The following is a 10,049-nucleotide window of genomic DNA, read 5'->3' as shown; positions in this document are numbered from 1 at the left end:
ACTCTATTAACTTCCAGCAGTGTCACTGAGCCTTGGCATCCCTCCACCCCCCTCACCAAGTCAGGTGAGCTTCCCATCTGCCTCCCCTACAGGGCTAAAACATGTTTTGCTCAGATTTGAACAGCTGGCCACTGTTGGTGCATTTGACCCACCTCTGCCAGGAGGATGGAATATAGGATCTTCTGCAGTCCCCTCCAGCCTTGGCTCTGAGCTGCATGTCCTACCTGGTCTCTGGACTCCCCAGGATGGTGCCTCAGGCAGTCCTTGTTGGCCAGCAGGCTGTAGATGATGGTTTGTGACAAATCCCATGCTTTTTTAGGAAAATAGTTGGGGAGCACACAGGTACTCCTGTGTGGCAGAACAGAGGGTGGGATGTTTCTTCACAAGCAGGAGCATCTTGTGCTCTGATACGTTCAAAATGAACAGCTGGATTGACATGAAATGTATCTCAATTTCTGGTTAATTTGTCAGGCATGCTGTGATGCTGGTGGACCAAAGGAGGAATCCAAAGGTATTTTTACCCTGCCCCTTTAGTTGGGCTCACAGTTTTGACTGAACAGTTAATGCACTGTGGTGCCATGAAAAACACCCACAAGAACTGCTGCTAAAGACCAGAAATTTTTTAGACAGTGTAGGAGACAAACTGCAAGTCAAAATAAAGCATTTAAAATCTGGCTTTAAAATGTCAAAAGCGATTAAGACTGGGGAGTTAATTTACTTGCCTCCCACCCAGCAGGAAGAAGACAGTGGTTAACTTGTGTTCTGTTGACCACTCCTTCTCACAGGGGATGAATTTCTGATGTCTGATCAATGTTTTCTGTGCCAGACATTCACAGAAATAAAACCTACAAGTACAGGAATATTTGTTTTATACTCGATACTCCCAAACTGGGAAATAGGAAACCAATGAAGCACAGGTGCTGTGGACTGGAAGATGAGCCAAGGCTGTGGTTCCTTAGCTTCAACTGGAGCAGTGTCTCTTTTATTCTGGGCAGTGCCCTCCCCTCTCCTCAGCACAGGATCCCCAATGCTCACCCCTGTGTCCAAGGCTGAGCTGGCAGCTCTTGCCCCAGCAGAGAGAGCAGGTCCAGCTCTGTTTTGCTACCTGCAATCCCAGCCTGTGGAATTAAAGGTGATGCCCCGGAGCATCCACTGGAGCAGAACCACTGAAGCAGACCCACTTCAAGAACTCAATGTCTGTGGAGACTTTCCTTGCTTATCCTTTTCTTGACATTAAATGGGTTTATTTAAATATATTTTGGTGTGTAATGAGCTATATAATTTGTTTTGGGGTGAGCCAATGCATGGAGCAAGGGAGTTCAGTCTTCAGGGGCTTGGTGTGCTGTAGGACTTCACAAAGAAAGCATCACAGGGTGTCTCTGTCCCCATGGCATCTTTCCAGGGGCTTTCTGCAGAGACAGGTGGTGTAGGACTGGGAGAAGCTTCAGAAGAAGGCAACTCTTCAAGTTTCAAGGTTAGTAGTTGGATTAAAAAGTCACTGCTCAGTCACCTTGTGGGGAATTAAGGAGAGCACAACTCAATTTTAGAAGAGTGCAGATTGCTGCACCCACAGGGAAAAGGAATGTCTTTCACAAAGCAGGCAAACTACTGAGATCCTTTCATTAAAATAAGTATTTTTATTTTCTCTGCTAAGACAAATCCTCTCCATCAGCTAAAATCTATCTTGTAAGTGCCAGTTGATTAATACAATGATGATGGATTTATTGGTATATTTCTTAAAGCTTGTTGAAATATTTGTTTTTGCTGTTGTAAATCTTCTGAGTAGTATTACTCAAATCCATGAAGTCATCTCTAATACAGGGCAAGCCCCAAGAACAGAGCATAACACCAGGGAAAGTCAGAAAAGGGAACAACTAGGAAATAACAGGATGATCTTTGGGCTTAATCCTGCACACCCATAAGAACCTGTACCCATGGGACCTCTAACTTTAGCCAATATTTTTGTTTGCAAAAGCAGTCTTTAAACTGAGCCCTGCCTTCAAGGTGCAACTGGAGCACTCGTTCTTTCTTGACCAGCAACAGATCTGCAAAGAAACCATCCCAGCATGGGTTTGTTTTGTAAGTGTTGCTTTGCAGCAGAGATGTAAATCCTTATATTCCTTTAACCCGAGCCAAAGTGCAGTGGTTAGTGCAAATGCTGCTTGGTGAACCCCTCCTAAAGGAAAACCCAACACAGCCTCTACTGAAAAGGATCCTCAGGACACTCATATGGGAATGGCCCTCTGTAGTAGATAGGGACAGGCGAATGGAAGATTTCAGGATGTGATGGAAAGAAAGACCCTTCCCCCCTCACCCTGCAACACGTTATCTACTACCCCCAGAACATGTAACCACACCTAACCCAGTAGTTTTCCACTCCTTACTAACCCTAGAGACCCTACCAACCCCCACTGATGTAGCAAAGTCCCCCGAGACTATTTAAACCCATGAGATAAGATAATAAACGCCTTTTGACCGTCCACCACATTGGTGTTAGCATGTGTTGTTGGCCCGAGTAGCCCGGGCGAGGCCAGGCTGCCGTGCTGTTCCTTGCAACCAGGTCGCCTTGCCTTCCCCTGAAGGCAACATATCTGGTGCCGAAACCCGGGAGGATTCACTCGGATAGTGGGTGTTGCCTGGATGAAGGGCAGCAGCCGGAGCGGTGAGACCGTATCTCGGCGGGGGAGACGTCCCTGGACCAGTGACTGTCATGGACACCGTCACACGGGTCATAAGTGCGATTCATAAACAGTGGGGTATTAAGTGCAGGCTCAAAGACTTTTATCTTGCTATAGCAAGGCTGCTTGAGCTTGGGGCAATTGACCGCCCCGTGGATGCTTTGCATCTGGAGATATGGGAGAAATGCACAGCCATGCTGGCCGAGGACACGAAATCCTCAGGCAGTAGTAGAAGCCTTAAGGTGTGGGGCAAAGTCGAGAAAGCCCTATGCAGAGCATTAGAAGAGCAGGAGACATGGAGCGTGGCACATACGTGTTTATTGGTTACACCCAAGCTAGGGGTAGGAGTGGCAACGCAAACCGCCCCTGAGGGCGATCTGCCTGGGAGCGGGGATCCGGGGGGCCCGGCGTGTCACCCCCCTCCCTGGGCCAGAGCCCAAACCCCCCCGCGGAAACCTCACAAAAATCCACAGTTCCCCCATCCATTCTGCCGCCACCGATCAGCAACCCGTTGCTGGAGGTGCAGCAGTGCATGGAATCCTTTTGGCAGGGACTGGCGAGGGAAGGCAGAGAGGCAGAAACCACGGCTCAAGAAGAGATCCGAGCCGCACTGCCACCCTACCCTGTTAAAAATGGCACTGGCAGCCAAGAGAGGGGCGGGGCGCGGGCGGTCTCAGTGGGAAAAGCCCGGAGGCGCGGGGTTTTACGAATGCGCGTGTGCGGGAGAAAGAGGAGGAGAGCGGCAGAGGGCACGGAGCCAATCGGCAGCCGCGCCTGACGCCGCTACCATTTAAGGGAGAGACCTCCCCCTGCAGGAGGCAGGGCAAGCCCAGGGGGCAGGAGCGGCACCCCCCCAGGGGGAGGAGCGGGGTCAGAGCCACACAAAAAGGCACCGAGCCCCGGAAATGTTCTGGCATTCGACTTCTGACTCTGAGTCCACCACCCAAGCTGGCTGGGACTCTGAGATGGAGGGAACAGAGCCAACGCGATTTAAAACAAAACCGAGTAAAGCTTTAAGCCACACCGAAAAGCAACCACAATACGAACCAGCCCAGTTTACCGACTGGGGAAAAATAAAAATAGCCTGTGCTGAATGGGCCCCAGCGGCTGCCATCCAAGCCTTCCCGGTGAGGATCACCAGTCTGGAAGGGAACCAGCAGAGGGTATATACCCTGGTAAACCCAAAAGATGTACAGTCAATTGTCAAAGCCATTGCAAAAAAAGAGATTAATTTGGCCATGGTCTCCACCCTAGTCGATAGTCTCTTTAGTAATGGCAACTTACTTCCCTTTAATATTATTAAGAATGTGCTAAAAGGAAAAAACACAACCCACCCCAAAACCTTGCCCCCAAAGGTCACCGATACCCCGACCGGCCATGCGGATGCCCTCCAAATAGGCCACATAGCCGAGTCAGACCCAAACCCAATCTTTTGTAGGCTAGAAACTACCTTTCTAACCCTGAACGAAACGAAACCAAACCTAACTAACTCCTGCTGGCTTTGCTATGATGTTAAGCCCCCTATCTACAAAGGCATTGCTTTAGACACCCCCTTCAGTTACTCCACAGCCAGTGCCCCCCACCAGTGCAGATGGGACACTCCCCGCAGAGGAATCACCCTGAGTCAAATCACAGGACAGGGCAGATGTTTTGGCAATGCAACTTTAGCAAAGCAGAAAGGCAACTTCTGCACTAAAGTTGTCAAGCCCAACAGAAAGATCAATAAGTGGGTGGTCCCATCCGCATCTGGGATGTGGGTTTGCCAGCGATCCGGAGTGAGTCCTTGTGTGTTCCTTGCCAAATTTAATGACTCTATGAACTTCTGTGTCCAAGTTCTGATTGTTCCTAGGGTCCTGTACCACTCGGACAAAGAGGTATACCACCTTTTCGAGGAACCCAACAGACTCCACAAAAGAAAAATAATCACAGGTATAACTATCACAATGCTGCTTGGCCTGGGAGCAGCTGGCACAGCCACGGGTGTCTCAGCCATCGCGACCCAACAACACGGACTCTCTCAGCTGCAAATGACCATCGATGAAGACCTGCAGAGGATCAAGAAATCCATCTCCTATCTAGAGAAATCAGTCTCCTCACTTTTGGAAGTAGTTTTACAAAATAGGTGAGGACTGGACCTCTTATTCATGCAACAAGGAAGACTGTGTGCAGCCTTAAAAGAGGAATGCTGCTTTTATGCAGATCATACGGGAGTCATTAAAGACTCCATGGCAGAACTCCGAGATAGACTAGCTCAGAGAAAGAAAGACAGGGAAACCCAACAGAGCTGGTTCGAATCCTGGTTCAATCAATCACCTTGGCTCACCACTTTAATTTCCGCCCTGGTAGGTCCACTGGCAATACTGCTTTTAGCTGTTACCGTAGGACCATGCCTGCTGAACAAGCTAGTCTTGTTTGTTCAGGCCCGTCTAAAACGGACGAACATTCTGTTCGTAGGCCAGCAACAAATGCTATAAACCAAAAACTGTGAACACTGCCAGTTGCAGAAGCCTTCAAAACTCACCTTGCGAGAGTTACTCAGGTTTACCAAACCCCTTTTCCTTACCAAGCTACAAGTTTGTACCTCACTCCAGTGCCTATATTTACGACTACCTCATTTTATTTATGAAAAGGAGGGGGGAGATGTAGTAGATAGGGACAGGCGAATGGAAGATTTCGGGATGTGACGGAAAGAAAGACCCTTCCCCCTCACCCTGCAACACATTATCTACTACCCCCAGAACATGTAACCACACCTAACCCAGTAGTTTTCCACTCCTTACTAACCCTAGAGACCCTACCAACCCCCACTGATGTAGCAAAGTCCCCCGAGACTATTTAAACCCATGAGATAAGATAATAAACGCCTTTTGACCGTCCACCACATTGGTGTTAGCATGTGTTGTTGGCCTGAGTAGCCCGGGCGAGGCCGGGCTGCCATGCTGTTCCTTGCAACCAGGTCGCCTTGCCTTCCCCTGAAGGCAACAGATCCTCAGGACACTCATATGGGAATGGCCCTCTCAGGGCTCTGGCTTTGGAAATTTGCTAGGCTTTTGTAGATGTTTGAACAGTGTTAACTTCAGGTCTAGTCATATTGACCCAAGCCTTTATCAGTATTATAACTTGTTGGTAAATTATGTGGCAAAAACATCCGGCCCCAACATCCCAGGGACAGCTCTGGTCAGAGTTGATCTATCCCACTACCAAGTGCAGGGACAGCTGGCCTGTTCAAGCCCAGCTGAATGGGATTAGCCTGACTACCCCCTCAAGAGGGTCAGGGTGTCCCACCCTTGCCACCTGCCGACCTCAGCCCTGCAGGAGCTGCTGGATGAAGGCATCCTGCCAGCAACACCTTCCAGAGGGCACAGCAACTCATCCACGCATCCTGGATTACACCTCCTCTGCTTTCCTTTTCACTGATGTGTGCATGCACCTGAGCTGTACAGGGATTTCAGTGCTACCAGAAGAAGCTGGTCTACCCTTTTTCCCTAATCATATTTCCTAATAGTATTTCCTGCTGCAGAACAAACCTCTGTAAGAACATCCACAAACCTGGTGAGATCAAACCTGTGCCTAATTTCACTGGCCAGTCAGTGCTGGGAAGACCAGCTAGCTGTGCCTTGGAGAGCAGTCCTGTGAGCACATCCTTCAGCACAATGATTTATAGCTGGAGAGATGCTGACTTGCTGTCTGAAAACTGCAGTCAGCTGAGCAGGACCTTGGTCATAGTATATGTCACAGGAAATAACAATGGAGCAAGATTTATCTCTGATTAAGTAGCCCCACTCAATTTGAAAGGACCCAGTGGAAGCCAAGAACAAAATTTCTCATTGGATAAAAAGTGTTTTACTTTCTGACACTTGTGTTTGTTTTTTGGGTATTTTTCCTCATAAATGAAGAAGTCCAGCAGTCATCTGCCTGTGGACACCTGCGCCCAACTGAAATGCTGATATTAGTCCAGAATGTGCAGAGCTGCAGCAGTCACCACATTGCAGATGATGGGAGCTGGGAGACCTGAGACCAGCCAGGATTGCCTGCTGCAGTGCCTGTGGCACTGTCCCCATGATTTCACACTGCCAGGCAGGGCTCACTAATCAAGGTTTTCCCAACCATACTGCATCCTGTGATGGGAAGGTCCCTCACACATGGTTGTGGGGTTGTTTGCTACAAGCCACACATGCAGAGAGCTGTGCTGCCTGGGAGTGGATGCTGAGCCTGATGTCTGCGAGCACTCAGTGCCTGCCCTATTTCTTCCTGTGCATCCTACACACAGAGCACTCCCAGGCTGCCCTGTCAGATGCAGCTGACCAAAACTCACTCTCTAGAAACAGGAACATATGCAGGACTTTTTTTTTCATTTCAGTGTTCCAGCTTTTTTTGTTTTAAGAGTTAATAAGTCTTTTGTCTAACACATTACCTAGCTTAAAGAAAAATCTTCCAGTTTGATCATAAGTTATAGTTACTTTAAATTATGATTTTATTTTGTGATGTGTGTGTTTGAAACTCTCCAAAGCTGTTCAGTTATAGTGCAGAATATGGATTTATGCATACCATAATTTCTATATAAATTTGAAAGAATTTCTATATAAATTTGAAAAAAAAATTATATCTAAATTTGAAAGAGTTTTCCAGCACCTCTTTATTTTTAAGTGGCACCGATGTTTGTGTTCTTGAAATAACTTTGGTTGCATCTGCTTAGAGTGCAGGGTGATGTTTAAATTGCAGATTTTTCAGACCATTGTGTATGTATGTGTGTGTTTACACCATTGTTGCATCAATATGTCTCATCCCTTTCAAGCCACATACTGGCTGTTCTTAAATCCTTCCGGTAATAATTTCTTAAGTATCTTCCTATATTTTTTCTTTTATGGGAAGATTTAAACAGCTTTTCATATAATTAAGAGCCTTTACTCTTGTCCTAATCCAGCACTGGCTTGCTGATAAAAGCTATCAGCTGATATCATGCAAGGGCTGTCTGGCCAAGTAGTTATTCTAGGCTAACACTTCTCTCCTGGGGAAGGTGTCAAACATCTGCCTCTGAAAAGAGCAAATCCATTCAGCATTTTTGAACTGTCATTTCTTTTTTTCTTTTTTAAAGAATTTCTTCTCAGTTTGTTCACTCTCTGGCCAAACTGTATTTCCAACATTTCACAAAGCAACTTTCAACACCAGGAAGTTGTTGATGTGAGCAATAAAGGCTCGGGCTGCTGTTTACATTGGTGGTCCCTGGTGATCCCACGGGACTGGGAAGGCACAGGAGAGCAGCCCAGCACTGCTGCCCCCTCAGACTCCAGAAAAGCTGCCTGGTCCTTGGGAAAATGCTGTTTTATATGCCCAGGGTTGCAGCTCAGGATTCAAGGACCAGTCTGTGAGGATGACCTGGAAGTTGCCCTTTGTCCTCCATGTGCCAGGTGCCCTGCTCAGGCACTGACCCTGTGCCCACCCTTCTGGAGGTTGCCAGATCCTGCCCTCAGCAGCAAAGGCAGGATTAGATTCTGGTTGCAGGGCTCCCTGGCTGACGACTTCTCCCAGCCAGCCTCTTGGGGTGCCTGGCTGTCCTGGTGTTCCTGTGGATGTCCTTTTCCTGCATGTGGCCCCAGCAGTGACTGTGTGGGTGGTGGCTGCTCCACCCCTGGCAGATCCTGCCTTGCCCATGGCACCAGCAGTGCTCCATCCCCACTGGAGACAAAGGCAGGAAGCAAAAACGAAGAGATTGGGAACTGCCAGCTCCCAGGTCAGGGTGTTCAATGGTACAGAATATCTGTCTTTTCACTTGTTAGTCCCATTGCACAGTGATTGCACCAGAACACCTCTGCCAACACCTCCATAAACTCTCTGGTACAAGGAATTGGATGCAGTTAAAAGGAGAAGGAAAGGGAAATTTATTTTCTTTATTCCAAGGGCTTGGAGACTTGTGGAGGACAAATCAGTTTTCAAGGACAAGGCAGAGAATAAGAAACCAGGAGATTATTCTCACTTTAGGATGGCCTGAATGGAGTATTGGCTCTCTTTGCTGCCTGTGCCAGAGCCATCAGAGGCAGCTGGTCCCTGCCTGCCAGGATCCCTGCTTTGCCCATCACATTGCCTCCCCCATCCTTACTCTCAGGGCCAGACTGCAGAGTGCTGCCCTAATGCCAGCCTTGTTTTCACAGTTACTGGGACAACGCTTCACGTGAGATGTTTCTGCCTTAATAATGACTTTCAACCAGGTTTTTTGTATGTCTGTCTAATTCTGAAAACGAGATTGGAAGTGCTTGCTACTGGGGATAATTACTTTAATTACTTTTACCACAAAAGTAATTAATTTCTAGGGCAAATGCTGCTGGAATAAATTTGGTACAAGGGAGGGCACATGGCCAGTGGAGATGGTGATTGTCGGCCAGTAGGATGTGCTGGAAGAAGGCTGGGCTAACACCTGGGCATTCATCACAGCAAAAAGGCTGAGCATGGTCTTGGCAGGAGAGTCCCAGTGAGGTGTGTCAGCTCCTCCCAGGATTTAGCACTGAAGAAGGGACTGAACGCCTGGCTGCCATTGCTCACGTCACTCTAGTGACACAACTGCTCTTGTGGAAAAGTACTAGGCTCTTGGCTGCACTCAGGTTTTCAGCAGCAGGATGGCAGCCAGCCTGGGAGCTTGCTCTGCCTGCTCCAGTAACTCCACAGGATTGCAGCAAGATTTAGGACATTTGCCTTTCCAGATAAACTCTGTCTTGTAGCTGGGCTCAAAGCTTTGTGGTGGGAAGATTTTGGTCTTTCCTAAGGCAGCGTATAGACCAGGTAGGGAACCAGCTGTATTCACCTGCCCCCACAGCAGGCTGGTGGATTTGTTGGGAGGAAGAAAATGGGGAATGTTTTCTAACTCTCAATGAAGTTGAGAGTCAGAGCCTGATGCCCAGGAGGCTGTGCATGGCTCCTGCCCACCCTGCATGATAGGCAGGGGAGATAGTGTGGGTGAGAACTGTTTGTCTTTGGATGTCACCATTTTCTCTGCTCCAGCAGGGCTCAGACAATTTGATACAAGGTGTTATTTCTGCCCGCTCTTGCCTGAAGAGCAGAAAGTGGTCCTGGAGCAGCCTTGTGCTTCCCTGTGTTATAAATGAAAATTTGTCCAGCCAAATTAATATGAAAAAATAAAATATTTATTTTGCAATCAAATTCTATCTAGCCAGCCACACGAAAAGAACACAGCCAAGCCTGGAGTTGGCCCTGGGTGTGCAACAAAGAGGTCAGCCTCAGCAGAGGTTTTCCTCTATGCCCACACACCTCCATCCTGGCACAAGTGGTTTTTATAGGGAAAATTCCACCCGAGGCCAAGATTTCAGCAATCAGTCTTTTCTTCTATTCAGAGTCCATATGTTAATAAGATTTTCTTTT

This window comes from Lonchura striata, chromosome 4A (genome assembly GCF_050655825.1).
Source record: "Lonchura striata isolate lonStrDom1 chromosome 4A, ASM5065582v1, whole genome shotgun sequence".
Classification (NCBI taxonomy): domain Eukaryota; kingdom Metazoa; phylum Chordata; class Aves; order Passeriformes; family Estrildidae; genus Lonchura; species Lonchura striata.
Note: the sequence above shows the minus strand (reverse complement) of the source record.